At 42.2% G+C, this 15,640-nt stretch overlaps 1 non-coding gene across 1 annotated transcript; it reads right to left on the bottom strand.

Moving 5' to 3' along the window:
• Positions 1-15,172: 15,172 nt before the first annotated feature.
• On the bottom strand, positions 15,173-15,277 carry LOC150050958 (small nucleolar RNA U13). The gene has a single exon (XR_016538505.1). It is a non-coding gene; the product is annotated as a small nucleolar RNA U13 (small nucleolar RNA).
• Between the last annotated feature and the right edge of the window lie 363 nt (positions 15,278-15,640).

Genomic DNA, 15,640 nt, shown 5'->3' with positions numbered 1-15,640 from the left:
ACACTGGGATAGGACAAATTATACCAGATTCTAGATACTCACACAAGATGAGACAAAAGAGGATAGTTTTAGGAAAGAATCACCAAGTGCAATGCTTAAGGGCCTCTTCATATGTATATAGAATAATAAACGTACTGAAATGAACTCCAAAGACATGGAAATGAAGGACTTTTTTACATTTAACTTTTCTTATCTGATGATTCTTTATCTTAAACATGGTATATTCACGTGCATATCTGTTGGAGAGTCAGGGGAGGGCCCAGAATCTGAGGGAAAAGAGTGAGAAAGTGCAGCAGCTGAGTGCACTGGACATGGACGAAAGTGAACTATGCCACTGGAGGGTGGAGATGGGAGGGAGGGAATGGGAAAGAGTAAGGGAACAGATGACACTTTATGAAAGGAAATGTACTTAATACCTGATGCATGTAAATGTAACCCCTCTGTATATCACTTTTATAACAACAATAAAGTAAATTCTAACAACACCAAAAAATCATACATAAAGGCAAAAAGCAACAAAATATAGCACAACTAACTCCCCCCTAAAAAAAAAAACAACAACAAAACAAAAATCCTAAGCATTTATCTTGCTTTTCATAGATAACTGTGTCTCAGCATAGTCAAATAGTTGATGAGGGGGAAGCTTCTCTTTACACAATTTTCGCAGCTGATAAGCAAAATGGGAACGATAGAATTGGATTTTCATCGCTTTCTGAGATGAGTATTTTCAAATCCCCTGAAAATACTTAATCTAGACAGAAATCACCAATGAATGTTAATATCATAAAAAAGAAAACCAAGCTACCAGGAGGCTTCTGGGTGGAAATGCACAATCTGCCTGAGCTATTTTTGTCAAGAAAAATCAAACCTAAATATGACTGAGCCTCTGAATCTACTGCCTACATACTAAGAATATATAGACATATCTAACTCTATTTTGGCTGGGAAATTTTTAAGGAAAAATGTTTTATTCATCTCAGGGTTTTTTTTTTGTTTTTTGTTTTTTTTTTTGTGCCAGTCCTGGGGCTTGAACTCAACATCTGGGCACTGTTTTTGGACACTTTTTGCTCAAGGCTAGCACCCTGACACTTGAGCCACAATACCACTTCCAGCTTTTTCTTGTATGTGGTACTGAGGAATTGAACTCAGGGCTTTCTGCATGCTGGGCAAGCACTCTACCGCTAGGCCATGTGCTTGGCCCTCATCTCAGGGTTTTGAAGGTTAGGAAGTCCATTTTGGTGGTGGAAACTTCTACAGTGACCCAAGGAGGCATGAGGCATCCCACCGAACATCCTAGCCCAGGTTCCTTTCCATCTTCTTATAAAACCACAGTCCTGAGACAGATGTGATAGTGTTTGTCTGCACTCCATGTTGCTTTGCTTGGAAGGCTGAGGCAGGAAGATCATGAATTGGAGGGAAGCCTGGGAAACATAGTGAGATGTTATCTCAACCAAATCAAGGAATAACAAATGAACCAAATTAATAAAAACATTCCACCGGATTAGGGCTCTAATTTGCTGGATTCATTTAACTGGAATAACTCCCAAAGTTCTTACCTCCAATACTATATACTTGGATTAAGTTTCCTCCCTGTTCTGATTTCACCATGGGGCTTAACTTTCTAGGCGAGTTCTTACCGGGAACTTTCAAATGAAAGCAAGAGGGTGAAGACACATAATGAATATTACCATAGAAAGACAATCTGAATCAGGTGCTGGTGGCTCTCACGGCTGTAATTGTAGCTACCCAGGAGGCTGAGAACTGGGAATCATGGTTCCAAGCCAGCCTACATAGGAAAGTTTGTGAGACTCTTATCTCCAACTAAGCACCAGAAAACTGTAAGTGGAGCTGTGGCTCATAGTGGGAGAGTGCTAGCCAAAGTGGTAGAGTGCTAGCCTTGAGCAAAAAAAAACCCATGGACGATGCCCAGGCCCTACATTCAAGCCCTACAATCACCACCAACAAAAAGACAACTGATTAAACTGTGAAAAGTTTCTCTTTTTTCTTTCTTTCTTTTTTTTTTCTTGTGGGTCATGAGGCTTGAACTCTGGGCTTGGACACTCTCCCTGAGCTCTTCAGCTCAAGGCTCTACTCCTGGAGTTACAGCCCCACTTCTACTTTTCTAATGATTAATTGGAGATAAGAGTCTCATGTTCTTTAGTGCCCAGGCTGGCCTTTGAACCACCATCCTCAGATCTCCGCCTCCTGAGTAGCTAGGATTATAGAAATAAGCCACCATACCCAGTTGAAAGTTTCTTTTTTTGTGTGTGGAAAGTTTAATAGGACAAAATGTTCCGTTTTTCAGCAAAACTATCAAGGAAATTAAAGAGAAGAGAGATAAAGAGATAGGAAAAAGACTTGTGGATCAAATAATTTATTACCAGACATAATGTATGGACTTAATTTGGGACTTGTTTGGGACAAGTCATTTTGCTATTTGTGTTAACTGACTTCTTGTTTCTAATGGATTTGATTTGGTTCGTGATTTCTGGAGTCCTAGCCCCTGGTTCCTGAGCCCTGTGTCCTTGGGCTGAATTTCATGAAGGCATGGTTGGGGAACTGCTTCACTTCATTGTAGACAGGAAGTAGAAATCCAGATAGGAAAGGGCCAGGGATAAGGTGCCTCCAAGGACCTGCCTTCAGTGACATACTTCCTCCAGCTTGGCCTCTCTTCCTAAAGTTTCCAGGATCTCCACAAATAGTACCACCAAATAGGGACCTAAGCCTTAACACGTGAGCCTATGGGTGACATTTATTCACAAACCATAACACCATTGTTTGTATGTGTGTATGTGTATAAAATGCATGTGTATACATAGAATGGTCTACACCTAATGGTGTACACATACTTACATGTACACCAGTAGGAACATTTAAATATGATTTCATATATGATATTGAAAAATTATTGCTTTTTGTGTGCCAGTACTGGAACTTGAACTAAGGCCTTGTCCTCTCACTTAGCTTTTTTACTGAAGTGTGGCACTCTACCACTTGAGTCATACCTGCGCTTCTGGCTTTTTGTTGGCTAATCAGAGATACGAGTTTCACAGACTTTTCTGTCTGGGCTGCCTTCAAACCAGGATCCTTCATTGCCAGCCTCATGAGTAGTTAGTATTACAGATATGAACCACTGGTACCCAGCTAGATACACATTTCTTTAATGATATTTAAAAAATAAAATGCATCAAATGAAAGGTAAAAATCTCCCTCACCAGCACTCCTGTTCCCATCTAGAATGAGAAGTAATTACTGTAACTTTTAATATGCAGTGCTTTTTTTGAGGTGCTAAGTTTTCACACATGCCAGGCAAGCCCTCTACCACTGAGGTACACCTTCAGACTTAATATTTTATATTGCTGGGCCGGGAGTTTGGCCTAGTGGTAGAGTGCTTGCCTAGCATGCATGAAGACCCAGGTTCAATTCCTTGGTACCACATACTTAGAAAAAGCCAGAAGTGGTGCTGAGGCTCAAGTAGTAGAGTTCTAGCGTTGAGTAAAAGAAGCTCAAGGATAGTGCACAGGCCCTGAGCCCAGGACTGGCAAAAAAAAAAAATTATATTGCCTCTCACACTATCACTGCTGCTCAGAGGTGTGAACACACAGGTATTCCCTCAGGCTCAGTCATGTGACTTACTCGACCAATGAACTGTCGGCAGAAGTTAATCAGCATCGTGTCTATGCCGTCTCTTTAAAGCCAATACATGGCTTGCTGTGTTCTCTATTCTCTCTGTTACAAAATATTGCAAAATGTTGGATCCCAGAATGTGGAGAAGAGAGTCACAACCAATACATAATGGACACAAGTGTTTGACAAGTGAGTCTTTCTTTCCTGTGAACTAAGATTTTCCAGGTCAGGTATTACTAGGCCATTGAAAAGTGAAGGCCTGTGCTACTCTTTTATTCTGATGGGCTCTGTAACAACTTAAACCAACAATTATGATAGAAATGACTCTGTGCCAATCTCCAGGCTCAGGACATAGACAGGTAATTTGCCCTTCTTATCTTTTTCAGCTGTAGACTGCTGGACAGGATCCAAAACCACATAGGGAGGAAGAAGGGCTCAGCTGAGCTCAGTCCCCCAGCCATGTTTTATTTTTTTTTTTCTAACAAGCCAGGCACGTGACGGAAGGAGTCTTGGACCTTTTAGGCCATTCCATCCTACTTGCTAAATAGCCTTTGAATCATTCCAGGCAATGCTCTGCTCTGCAGAGGGAAAGAGTCAGCCATGGAACCCCACACAAATTCCCCATCTCCACTACTGTAGTTTCTATACAATCATTGCCATTTTCAGCTATCTAGGGTTTTTACCCCTTTGTTTTGTTAATGCAATAAGTAATCTTGTTGCTTGTCATAGGGGAGGTTGTAAGGTCAATCTACCTTCTAAAAGCCTAGAGTCTAGTAGGTTAGAAGAGAATCAACACAGCAGGACAAAGGGCTATGGATTATCTGAAAGTAAATATTAGAGGGCAGGCTATAGGGATTATATTTACTGAAGAACATTTGGATTTCTGGTAATCATTTATTAAATCATTCCCTGTCTTTGTCATAGTCTGGATGAATGGAGAGAACAGGAGCACTGAGCACAGTCCAACCTCTGTAGCCTGACCCTCTGTCTCTGAACCAAGTTCTCAAGGTCTCCCATCTTTCCTTCAGTGTCATATCCCATTATTTTGGTTTTTGTTCTTTCTCTCCCCCTTCTCCCCTGTCTCATCTAGACTGTCCTAACCCCATTCATAGATACCCATATCCTCCTTGGTTTTCAAAGATGTTCACTCATGTCCATCTTGCCAGTAGATTTCTACTAATCTTTCTCTCCTGAACTTGCACTGTATTTGATCTAGGCATTTCATAAAATTTATCCTTTTCCTGATTTAAAAAAATGGTTATTATAGTGCTGGGATTGTGGCTTAGTGCTTGCCTAGCCTATCACATCAATGGAAAAAGGTGGAAGTGGCACTGTGGCTCAAGTAGTAGAGCTCCAGTCCTGAGAGAGCCCAAGGACAGTGCTCAGGGCCTGAGTTCAAGCCCCAGGACTGGTGAAAAAAATCAATGATATATAAAGGGGTCACTGCTGTGTAGTTCATTTTCCACGGTGTCCAGTGAGACCATCACGCACTGGTTTACCATTTGTCCCTCCATCCTTCCCTAACATCATTATAATATATATTAGCACTTTTCATAGGCCAGGGTATCCTTAAAGGCAAGATTCTTAATCTTATTTATTTATTGTTGTAATTTAACGCAAACTATTCCCCCATTGGCTTATGTTCTGAGCGCTGGGTTCCTGATTGGTGGTGCTATTTGGAGAAGTTCTAGAAACTTTAAGAGGTGAACTTATCCAAAGGGAGCCGATAGTTGGGCATATCTTACTCCTGGCCCCTTCCTGTCTTTCTCTCTGCTTCCTGCCCTCCATGTGAAGATCTTTCTCTACTACACATTCTGACCTCATGATGTTCAGCTATTGGGGGCCAAGCAACCCTGGACTACACCAAAATGGGGACCCAAAATACTTTTCTATACTTAAATTACTTATGTTATATACTTTGCCACAACGACCAAAAAGAAATAGATACACTTATTTTTAATTAATTGCTAAAAATCAGCAAAACATCCGTGTGTGTGGGGGGGGGGTTTGAGTTCAGGGCCTATGTGTTGTCCCCGTGCTCTTTTATGCTTACGGTAAGTACTCTACTACTTGAGCCACAACTCCACTTCTGGTTTTTAAGTCGTTAATTAGGGATAATAATCTGATGGTCTTTGCTGCATGGGCTGGTTTTGAACTGTTATCCTCACATCTCAGCCTCCAGAACAGCGAGGGTGCAAGCCACCAATGCCTGGCAAAATGTTTGGTTCTTACAGATCCTTAATAAATCTTTGTTGGAAAAATAGGTAAGTATATGGATGAATAGGGCCCAGATGTACTTTTCTATCCGAGCTCAGCACCAATGACACTCAGTCAGCTTTTGGCTTATAAGCCACTGGCTTACTTTCTTCATCTGTACAATGATGAAAAGAAAAATAATTACAATCGGTTTACGAATCTTGCCTCTCTTACATGATTGATCTGAATATCCAGTGGAATGTGACAGTAAATTTGGCCTTCAATAAAAAAATATCCACATGGAAATAAATTAAACCTATATTAGGCTGACAGAGTGGCTGAAGAGAAGGAAAGAGTGCCTGCTGAGAGAGAGAGAGAGAGAGAGAGAGAGAGAGAGAGAGAGAGAGAGAGAGAGAGAGAGAGAGAGAGAGAGAGAGATCTGAGTTCAACCCCTACTACTGCACAACTAACTAAATAGTCAGGTACCAGGGGCTTATACCTATAATCCTAGTTACTCAGGAGGCTGAAGTCTGAGAATGATAGTTCAAAACCAGCCCAGGCAGAAAAGTCTATGAGATTCTTATCTCCAATTAACCACCAAAAAAACCAGAAGTGGCATTGGGACTCAAAATGGTATAGTACTAATCTTGAGCAGAAAAGTTCTATTCAGCACCCAGGCCCAGAGTTCAAGTCTCACGACTAACACACACACACACACACACACACACACACACACACACACACAACATACAATCAGTAGCCCCAATGTAAGTGATAAAGCCTATATTTACCAAAAGTGGTTGATTTAACTCAAGGTTTGGTATTAGTCATAGCAGGCCACCAACTCAGAGAAAAATTTAGGGCAATTCCCACTGCTGCCACCTGGGGAGACACCAAATACAACAGGAAAGTCAGAGCAACTTGTGGAACCACTGGTACTGTCTCTGCCTTTTTCCCCCTAATCTTTTCTTTTAATCTTTCTTTCTTTCTTTTTTTGTGGTGGTGATACTAGAGCTTAAAATCAAGGCTTTGTGCTTGCTAGGTAAGTACCCTACTACTTAAGCTAGAGTCTAGCTCTTTTTTTTCTCCTTTAGTTATTTTTCAAATAGAATTTTCACTTATGCCTAGACTGACCTGGCCTGTGAGCCTCCTAGATATGTTTCCAGAGTAGAAAGGGTGACAGGCAAAGGCTGTAGCTTATCATCATCATCATCATCATCATCATCATCATCATCATCATCATCATTATCATCATCATCATCAGTTGACATGAGTTTTACCAACTTTTTGTCCTGGCTGGCCTTGAACTGTGGTTTTCCTGGTAGCTGCCTCCTGAGTATAAGCCACCAGGTATAAGCCACCGTACCTGGCTTCTCATAAACTTTTCTTTAATCCCATTTTGTCATCTTACAATTCCCTCAACCCCTCTGCTTGCTTCTTGATGACAAGAGGAGAAAAGGGAGTCCCGCACACTCTGTCTCAACTTATCACCATGCCAGGTTTCAGAGCTGCTGGGAGCTATGTGGAATCTAGATTACAGGCTGAAGCCCCAGAACTGTGCTCTCTGGAGTCTTGCTATCAATAAGAGAAATCCTACTCACAGCTGACGTGGAGAAAGGGAATCTATTGATCAAGGTAGATTCTGGAACATTCTTGGGAAGACACTATTTCAGTCCTAACCACGTAGATTTGTTTGTACTGTGTCCGAAAGGCCTCTGGTTGTTTTACACATTTCTCAGCTCTCTTCTCTTCTCGTCTGTCTTAACTCCCTTCAGAGGCAAGCTCTCCCACGTGGCAGCACAGATGGTCCTTAGCAGCCTGACACCATCCTGCCCATTTAGAATACTTCCCCTCAGGTGGATAACAAGCCTTTCTCTCTCCCAGTAGTTCCAGAAAAAGTTTCGGGATTAGGACTTGTTAGACACACAGGACTTTCCTTGAGAAAAGTCAGCTAGCCCCAGAGGATGGAGCTGGTGGAAGCAGGGGGTTGGGGGGGGAGGTGACATAGAGGAAGGAGGGAGAGAGAAGGGGAGGGGACAGTGAAGGAAGGGGTGATGTTATCCAAAAAGAAAATGTACTCACTACCTGACTTACGAAATGGTAACCCCTTTGTATAACACTTTAATCATAACAGTAACATTATAGCAAAATAATAATCCCCCCAAAACAACAAAAACCTCAAACAAAATTTTAAGAGAGAAAGAGACAAAAAGAAACTCAATCTTGTACAAGGATGACCATATTGTACTCATGAATGATTAAAGTATTACTCAAAACACAATTAGGATTCAAGTCCTGACTGGGTGCCAGTGGTTCATGCCTGTAAGTCTAGCTACTCAGGAGGCCGAGCTAGGAGAATCACAGTTTGAAGCCAGATCACAAAGAAAAGTCCATGAAATGCTTATCTCTAATTAACCACCAAAAGGCTGGAAGTGGAGCTGTGGCTCAAGTGGTAGAGCGCCAGCCACGACGAAAAAAACAAAGGGGTCTACACACTTCTGAATTCAAGCCCCAATACAGATAAAAAAAAAACCTTAAAAAGCAGCTATGACTTCTCAGTGTAAACTGCTAGGCTGGCATTGAAAGTCTCAGTCTACATTGCCATCCTCCTCTTTCCTTAGATTCAGCACCTCTCTTCTTTCTACCTTCTTAACTACCATCTCATTAAGCTATCCATTGTTCCCTTAAAGATGTCATATGTACCTGGTGTTGGTGACTCACGCCTGTAATCATAGCTACTCGGGGGACTAAGATATGAGGCTCTGGTCCAAAGCCAGTCAGAGCAGGAAAATCTGTGAAACTCTTATCTCAGATTAATTACCAAAAAACCAAAAGTGGAGCTGTGGCTCAACGTGCACTAGAGTCTTAACCTTGAGCCAAAGAGCTCAGAGACAGCAGCATGCAGGCCCTGAGTTCAAGCTGTCATATGTTTCCAAAGTTACATTTGCTCACGTGGCCCTATTCCCACATTCTTTTCTAATATCCGGATACCAGTTTCCTAGGGTTACCATAGCAAATGGCTACAAACCAGGTGGCTTAAGCCAACATAAATGTATTCCCTCCCAGTTCTGGAGGCCAGAAGTCTCAAATGAGAAGTTTTGTGGTCTCAGAAGATCCTATGAGACAATCCTCCCTTGTCTTTTTAAGATACATCACTCTAGTCTATGCTTCTATTGTCACATGACAGTCTCCCTGTATCTGGCCAAATTGTCCTTTTTTTTTTTTTTATCATGGTGCTGGGGCTTCATACTCCTATGTGACTTTTGTTTTCTGCTCAAAACTGGTGTTCCACCACTTGAGTCACACTTTCACTTCCAAAGGCTTTTTTTTTTTTTTGCTGGCTAGCTGGAGACCAGAATCTCATGAACTTTTCTGCCAGTTCTGGCTTTGGAACTGGGATCCTCAGGTCTCATCTTCCTGAGTAGTTAAGATTCCAGAGTGCCCAACTCCAAATCTTACTTTTTCATTGTTTTGAAAATAAGGCCACTATTTACTGGATAGACTCCTGTGTTTTATACAGAATGATCCCCTTCTAAATGTAATTTTTGTCTAAGGGATCCTGTTTCCAAGCCACATCCCATTCATAAGTACCAGATACTAGAACTTGAACAAATCTTTTGTTTCTGTTCAGGGGAAGCACAATTCAATCATCATCCTTGCAAGCTCCGTTCTAAGACTGCTTCATCCAGGAAGCTTCCCTCACTTAGGCATGTAAACATTTAGCAACTTGTGATCTCTGATGGAGTTTTTCTGCCTTTGACCCTCCTAAGTTTGGAAATAAGTGAACTTATTAATACAGATAGGAATGACAAGACTGAGATTAGTCCTCAAGAGTGTGGCCCCAAGGTCCTTATTTAGCACATATTTTATTCACCAGAAAACTATCAGTGTTTGTCATTCTAGGTCAGGCCCTACCTAGTGGTTCACATCTGTAATTTCTGTTACTCAGGAGGTTGAGATCGTAGGGCTGAAGTTCAAAGCTAGCCCACGCAAAAAAGTCCATGAAACTCATCTCTCCAATTAACCAGCAAAAAGCTAAAAGTGGAAGTGTGGCTCAAGTGATAGAGTACTAGTTCTGAGAGGAAAAAGCCGAGGGAGAGAGTGAGGTCCCTGAGTTCAAGGCCCAGGATGGGCATAGAAACACAAACAAGTTTGTCATTCTGAATTTGAGCTGATAAGGAAAAAAAAATTAACTGTACAGTACGTTGTTGGATTGGTTTTCCAACCATGGGGAAGAGTAGAAAAACCAAAGGTGTTCTGATATAAATGGAAATAAAACTCAGCCCCTTGCATTTCGTATTTGTCAGAATAGGTACAGCTTTCTCTAGATGGGAGAACCTTGGGATTTGTTTTGAGTGGCTAAGAGTAGTCCTTGAGGGTGACCAAATGCAGCCGTGGTATTCAATAGACACTATGTGGAATGTAAGCCATACAACTTGTGGGTGGGGATGGGAGGGAAAAACTAGGAGGGAGCAGGGAAAGGGGTGACATTGCGGAAAAGAAATGTACTTTATACCTGACTTTGTAACTGTATCACATTTATAATAACAATTTTTTTTTAAAAAAAGTTTTTAAGATCTTAAGACTGGCTCCACCCTGAGGCTACTATGATTTTAAGTCTTTCACACCATTAAAAAAAAAAAAATCCCTGCAATGGCCGGGAGTCTGGCCTAGTGGTAGAGTGCTTGCCTAGCATGCATGAAGACCCAGGTTCAATGCCTTGGTACCACATACATAGAAAAAAGCTGGAAGTGGTGCTGTGGCTCAAGTGGTAGAGCTCTAGCCTTGAGAAAAGTTCAAGGACAGTGCTCAGGCGCTGATTTCAAACCCCACAAGTGGCAAAAAAAAATCCCTGCAGTGTCAGCTCTCAACTCTAGATATTCATGTATGTATGTATGTATGTATGTATATATGTATGTATGTATGTATGTATGTATGTATGTATGCATGTATGTATGTATGTATGTATGTATGTATGTATGTGTGCATGCATGTATCCTGTATTGGTACAGGGGCTTGAACTCAGGGACTAGATACTGTCACTGAGATGATTTTTCCTATCTGAACTGGCTTTGAATGGTGATCCTCCTATCTCTCTGCCTCTTGAGTAGCTAGGATTACAAGTGTGAGCCACTGATGCCCAGCCTCAACTCCAGATTTTGACTATTGGTTGAAAACTCCAAGCAAAACCTATTGGGGAAGACCTTGGTCAGGACAATATAGTATCCATGTGACTTGGTAATGCTGAGAGTTGGGCTCCAAGCTTGGCACACTCTCTCCATAGTTCAAGCATTTCACAGAAGCAGAGCTATTACCATCTGCCTGCAGCAACTGAGTTAAGAATAGCTTATGTAGAGGCTGAGCTCTGCAGGCCCTGTCTTCCTGAAATAGCTGAGATGTGATGGCCCGTTACCTGACGTCTGTTTTTCAGGGAGAGACATGCAGAGATCCAGTCTGGAAACCACAGCATTATTTATTCATTCCTTAGAAGGATTCAAGGATACCCCAGATTGGGCTCTGATGTGAGTCTGTGGCCCAGATTCAATATATTTTTATTTATTTTAAAGCAAGTTTTCCTCCCTGTTTTGGTCATTCTGGCTAGATTGCTCAGTTCTCAATGTAAAGACTGTTTTGAATCAGGATCTGAGAATCACTGGCCATCTTAGGAAAATAACCAACAAAACTAAGGAAGTAAGGAAGAAGATGTTATTAGGGATAGCCCCAGTAAAGCATTTTCCTGGCCTTATCAGATGAGGTGACCATGGCTGGCTCATGGGGACAAATGGACTCTTTACTGTTGGAAGCCATTGAGTTTTAGGAGCTGTTTATTTTTGCAGAGCAGCTTAGCCTAAGCTCATTACTATCATAATTTGCATTTTGTGAATGAGGGGACCATGCCACCCAAAGACTGTGCAAATCGTCCCAGGGCATTCAATCAGGCAGTGGCAGAAACCAAGAATCAAATTTGGTCTGTGCTTTTAGCAATTTCAGTTTAACGCTTTCATTGTTTCCCTTCAAAGTATTCTTTTGCTGGCAGTATCCCCAATGTATGCTGATTTTCTTTATTTCTTACAGAAGTGGTTAAGGTCATGGTTCAAGGTCAACTTCTGGCAGAGAAGTTCATCGCACCCCCTTTCAACCTACAGCTGGGTACCTAAGGCACACCTGTCATCCTAAGCTACATGGAGGGCTAAGATTGGTAGGACCACAGTGCTAGAGTCTCCCCAGAGATGGTAGCTAGAATGATGGTGGGTACCCTGTAATCCCAGCAACCAGGGGAAGCCCAAAATAGGCTGACCATTGCTCAGATACCCACCTGGGTGAGAAGTGAGACCCTCAAAATAATCAGCGAAAAACAGGGATGGAGGCCTGGCTTGGGGTGGGGGCATCTACCCTTCCTTTGATCGTCAGTTGGTAGACCCAGTTGATAGATTCTGTCTTAATAAAACCTGGTTGTTAAAGGAGCCAGATTCATGATATGCAAAGCAGGGAATAATGTTGTTTTTCTTCCACACTGGAGGTCTTGCAGGAATTAACATACCATTTATCCATGAGATCATCAGGTGAGATATTAAAAACGGAGTTCTAATCTAATAGCAACGCTCTGATTTTGCAACCCTTAGCTGGCTGCTCTTTGGCCCCAGATTTGCAGATGAGTGTTAGGTAAAGGAGTGGTGGCAGTCTCCTCATTTCCATACTGAACTCTACCAGGCCTCAAGCCCTTGCAAATGGGATGGGGGCTGGGGGATTTGGCTTTAATGATCTCTGGGTGTGGCAGGTGCTGGTTCTTTAGGGCAAAGGCCTCTTTTTGGCAATTCTTTAGTCTTCCATTGGAACATCTCCCATCAGGGCCAGAAAGTGAAAGCCCTCCCCGCTCTGCTGTTTATATTTCATTTGCAGGCAGCACCTATTTACTTTCTGACTATCGATTGGTATGGTTGTACATAAATGGCATCGTAGACTACTTTTGGTAGTGGTGGTAGGAGGTGTTTTATTCATTAGGATTTTGGTGTGTGTCTATCTATGTGTGTGTGCCAGGCTTAAACTCAAGGACCTGGTGATCCTTTAGCTTTTTCACTCAAGGCTGGTGCTCTACCACTTGAGCCATAATTCCACTTCCAGTTTTTTTGCTGGTTAATTGGAGATAAAGGTCTCACAGGCTTACCTCCTTCGGGCTGGCTTTGAACTGTGATTCTCAGGATCTCAGCCTCCTGAGTAGCCAGGATTATAGCAGCTGCTGGCTTCACATTCTTTTTAGATTCATAAGAAGTTCTTCTTCAGGAGTACCAAAGCCCAGCCACCTTTCATGGGTACACAAGGCCCATGGGAATCTCCGGTCATCTGTGACCTGTCACCAGGTATAAGTGCAGCCTGTTCCCAGGCAGCTGGGAATGAATTATTCTCTTATTTTGCAGGTCTGACAGGAAACAAGGTGAGGCCACCCCAGGGCACACAGGCAGGTCCTTTATGTATTCAAAGGTCCATTTCCTTTGGTGTGAAGTCAGGGAAAGCATTGTTGCCTGCTCCTGATATTGCATCCTGTTGGCTTTAGTGTTTACCTTCCTCAGGCTGTTGAAGTTCCTAAACCCTTTCTGCACAATCTGTAAATCAATGGTTGAGGATGTGTGTGTGTGTGTGTGTGTGTGTGTGTGTGTGTGTGTGTGTGTGTGATTCATGGGGCTTGAACTCAGGACCTGGGTGCTGTCCCTGATCTTGGTCCCTCAAGGCTAGTGTTCTACTGCTTTGAACCATAGCCCCACTTCTGGTTTCCTGGTGGTTAACTGGAGATAAGAATCTCATGGAGTTTTCTGCCCAGCCTGGCTTCAAACTGCAGTCTTCAGCTCTCAATCTCCTGAGTAGCTAGGATTACAGGTGTGAGCCATTGGCTCTGGGCCCCAGTTGTGTGTGTGTGTGTGTGTGCATGTGTGTTTGTGTTTCTTTTTAAGAGAAATCTTCAGGAGATTATTCACAGGTATTTCGTCATGGATTCACACCCTGCAGGACATCTTTTTCAGGCCCCTCCTCCTACCCCTGCAGGGCTGGGGAAGACTCAAATATTTAGGACAACAACCTAAAACTTGGAAGTAACAGAAATGACACTATGAAAGAACTTTATACGGTCTTCTTCACATTGAAGTACAAGATGCCTAGTTAAATTTGAATTGCAAGAAAGCCACAAATAATTTCTTTAGCCTTAGGACACATATGTTATTATTTGTTACCTGGATTGATAATGATCATGATGATTGATTTGTTCCAATCTTGGGGCTTGAACTCAGGACTTAGGCTGAGCTTATTTTGCTCAAAGCTAGTGCTCTACCACTTGACCTACAGCTCTACTTTCATCTTTCTTTGAGTATTTTAGTGGAGATCATAGTCTCATGGACTTTCTTGTCCCTGCTGGCTTGAAACCATGATCCTCAGATCCCAGCCTTCTGAATAGCTAGGATTACAGGTGTGAGCCACCAGTGTCCAGCTTTGATTATTATTATTATTATTATTTTATTTCTAGTGCTAGAGATCAAACTCAGAGCCTCACATATGCTAAGCAAGTACTTTACCTCCAAATTACACCCCAGGCATTGTTGTCTAGCTGAAATCCCAACTTGGTGTTTGGTATTTTAATTTGACAATTTTTTTTTTTTTTTGGCTAGTCTTGGGGCTTAGAGCTCAAGGCCTGGGCACTGTCCTTGGGCTTTCTCAAGGCTAGAACTCTACCACTTGAGCCACAGCACCATTTCAGACTTTTTCTATGTATGTGGTACCGAGGAATGGAACTTAGGTCTTTGTGCATGCTAGGCAAGCACTTTACCATTAAGCTAAACTCCTGGCCCCTAATCTGGCCATCTTGAGACTCTTGTCTCATCTCTGTAGTCCCTAACACTTCCAATTGTAGGCTCTAATTTATCTCCCACAATGGGAAAACCCTTGGAGAAACCTCACCTCCCTGGAACCAGGCTTATTCACTCCCCAAGGCTCCAACAACAGGAAGTAGTTTTCCCTTCTAGTTGCCCAAGGCTTCTCTCCTGTCTGTATTTCTGGCTCCCGGGGCGACTTATCTCAAAACCTTCCATACCTTTCTGATGAAACCTCCCTGCCCAGAATGTGCTCTTGCCCTTGGCCTCAGTGTGTCAGAACAATAGCCTGAAAAACAACACATTTCCCAATCTGCCTTGCAAAATTGTCCTTTATGATTATTTTATTGACAACTATATACAGTGGAGATTAGCTTCCCAAAGCACCTAAATAGATTATGGATTAAGTAAATCAAGTGAATTAACATATCCATCACCTTAAATAGAATCCTTTTTGTGATAATAGTTGAATTCTCCTAGTATTTTTTTTTTCACATCAGATGAGCAATGTGCCCATGTTGTAACAAGGTTTAGAAGGAGGCATGTGTCATGCTAGCCCATGAAAACCCAGTCGTCATGCATATGAACTGGAAAAGGATCTCTTAGTGATTTTTTAAATGCAATAGGTACTATTGCTAAGTTCAACATTTGAAGTAGATCCTCAGAGGAGGAGGAAGAAGAGAAGGAAAATGACAAGGAGGAGGAAGGGGAGATTGTGAAGAGAAGGAGGAGGAGAGGGTACAAGAAGAGAAAGGAGGTAAGGAAGGAGAGAAAGAGGGAGAGTAGGATAAGGAGGAAGAAGAGGTGAATGAAGAGGAAGAAGGGAAGGGAAAGGAGGAAGAGGAAGAAGAGGACAGAGAGGAGGAGAAAAGCCAACAACTTGTCCGTCCTTTCTTTCTTTCTTTCTTTCTTTCTTTCTTTCTTTCTTTCTTTCTTTCTTTCTTCCTTCCTTCCTTCCTTTC

Source organism: Megascapheus bottae, chromosome 17, assembly GCF_031878675.1.
Source record: "Megascapheus bottae isolate mThoBot1 chromosome 17, mThoBot2.hap1, whole genome shotgun sequence".
NCBI lineage: Eukaryota > Metazoa > Chordata > Mammalia > Rodentia > Geomyidae > Megascapheus > Megascapheus bottae.
This window is presented reverse-complemented; position numbering and strand designations above follow the sequence as displayed.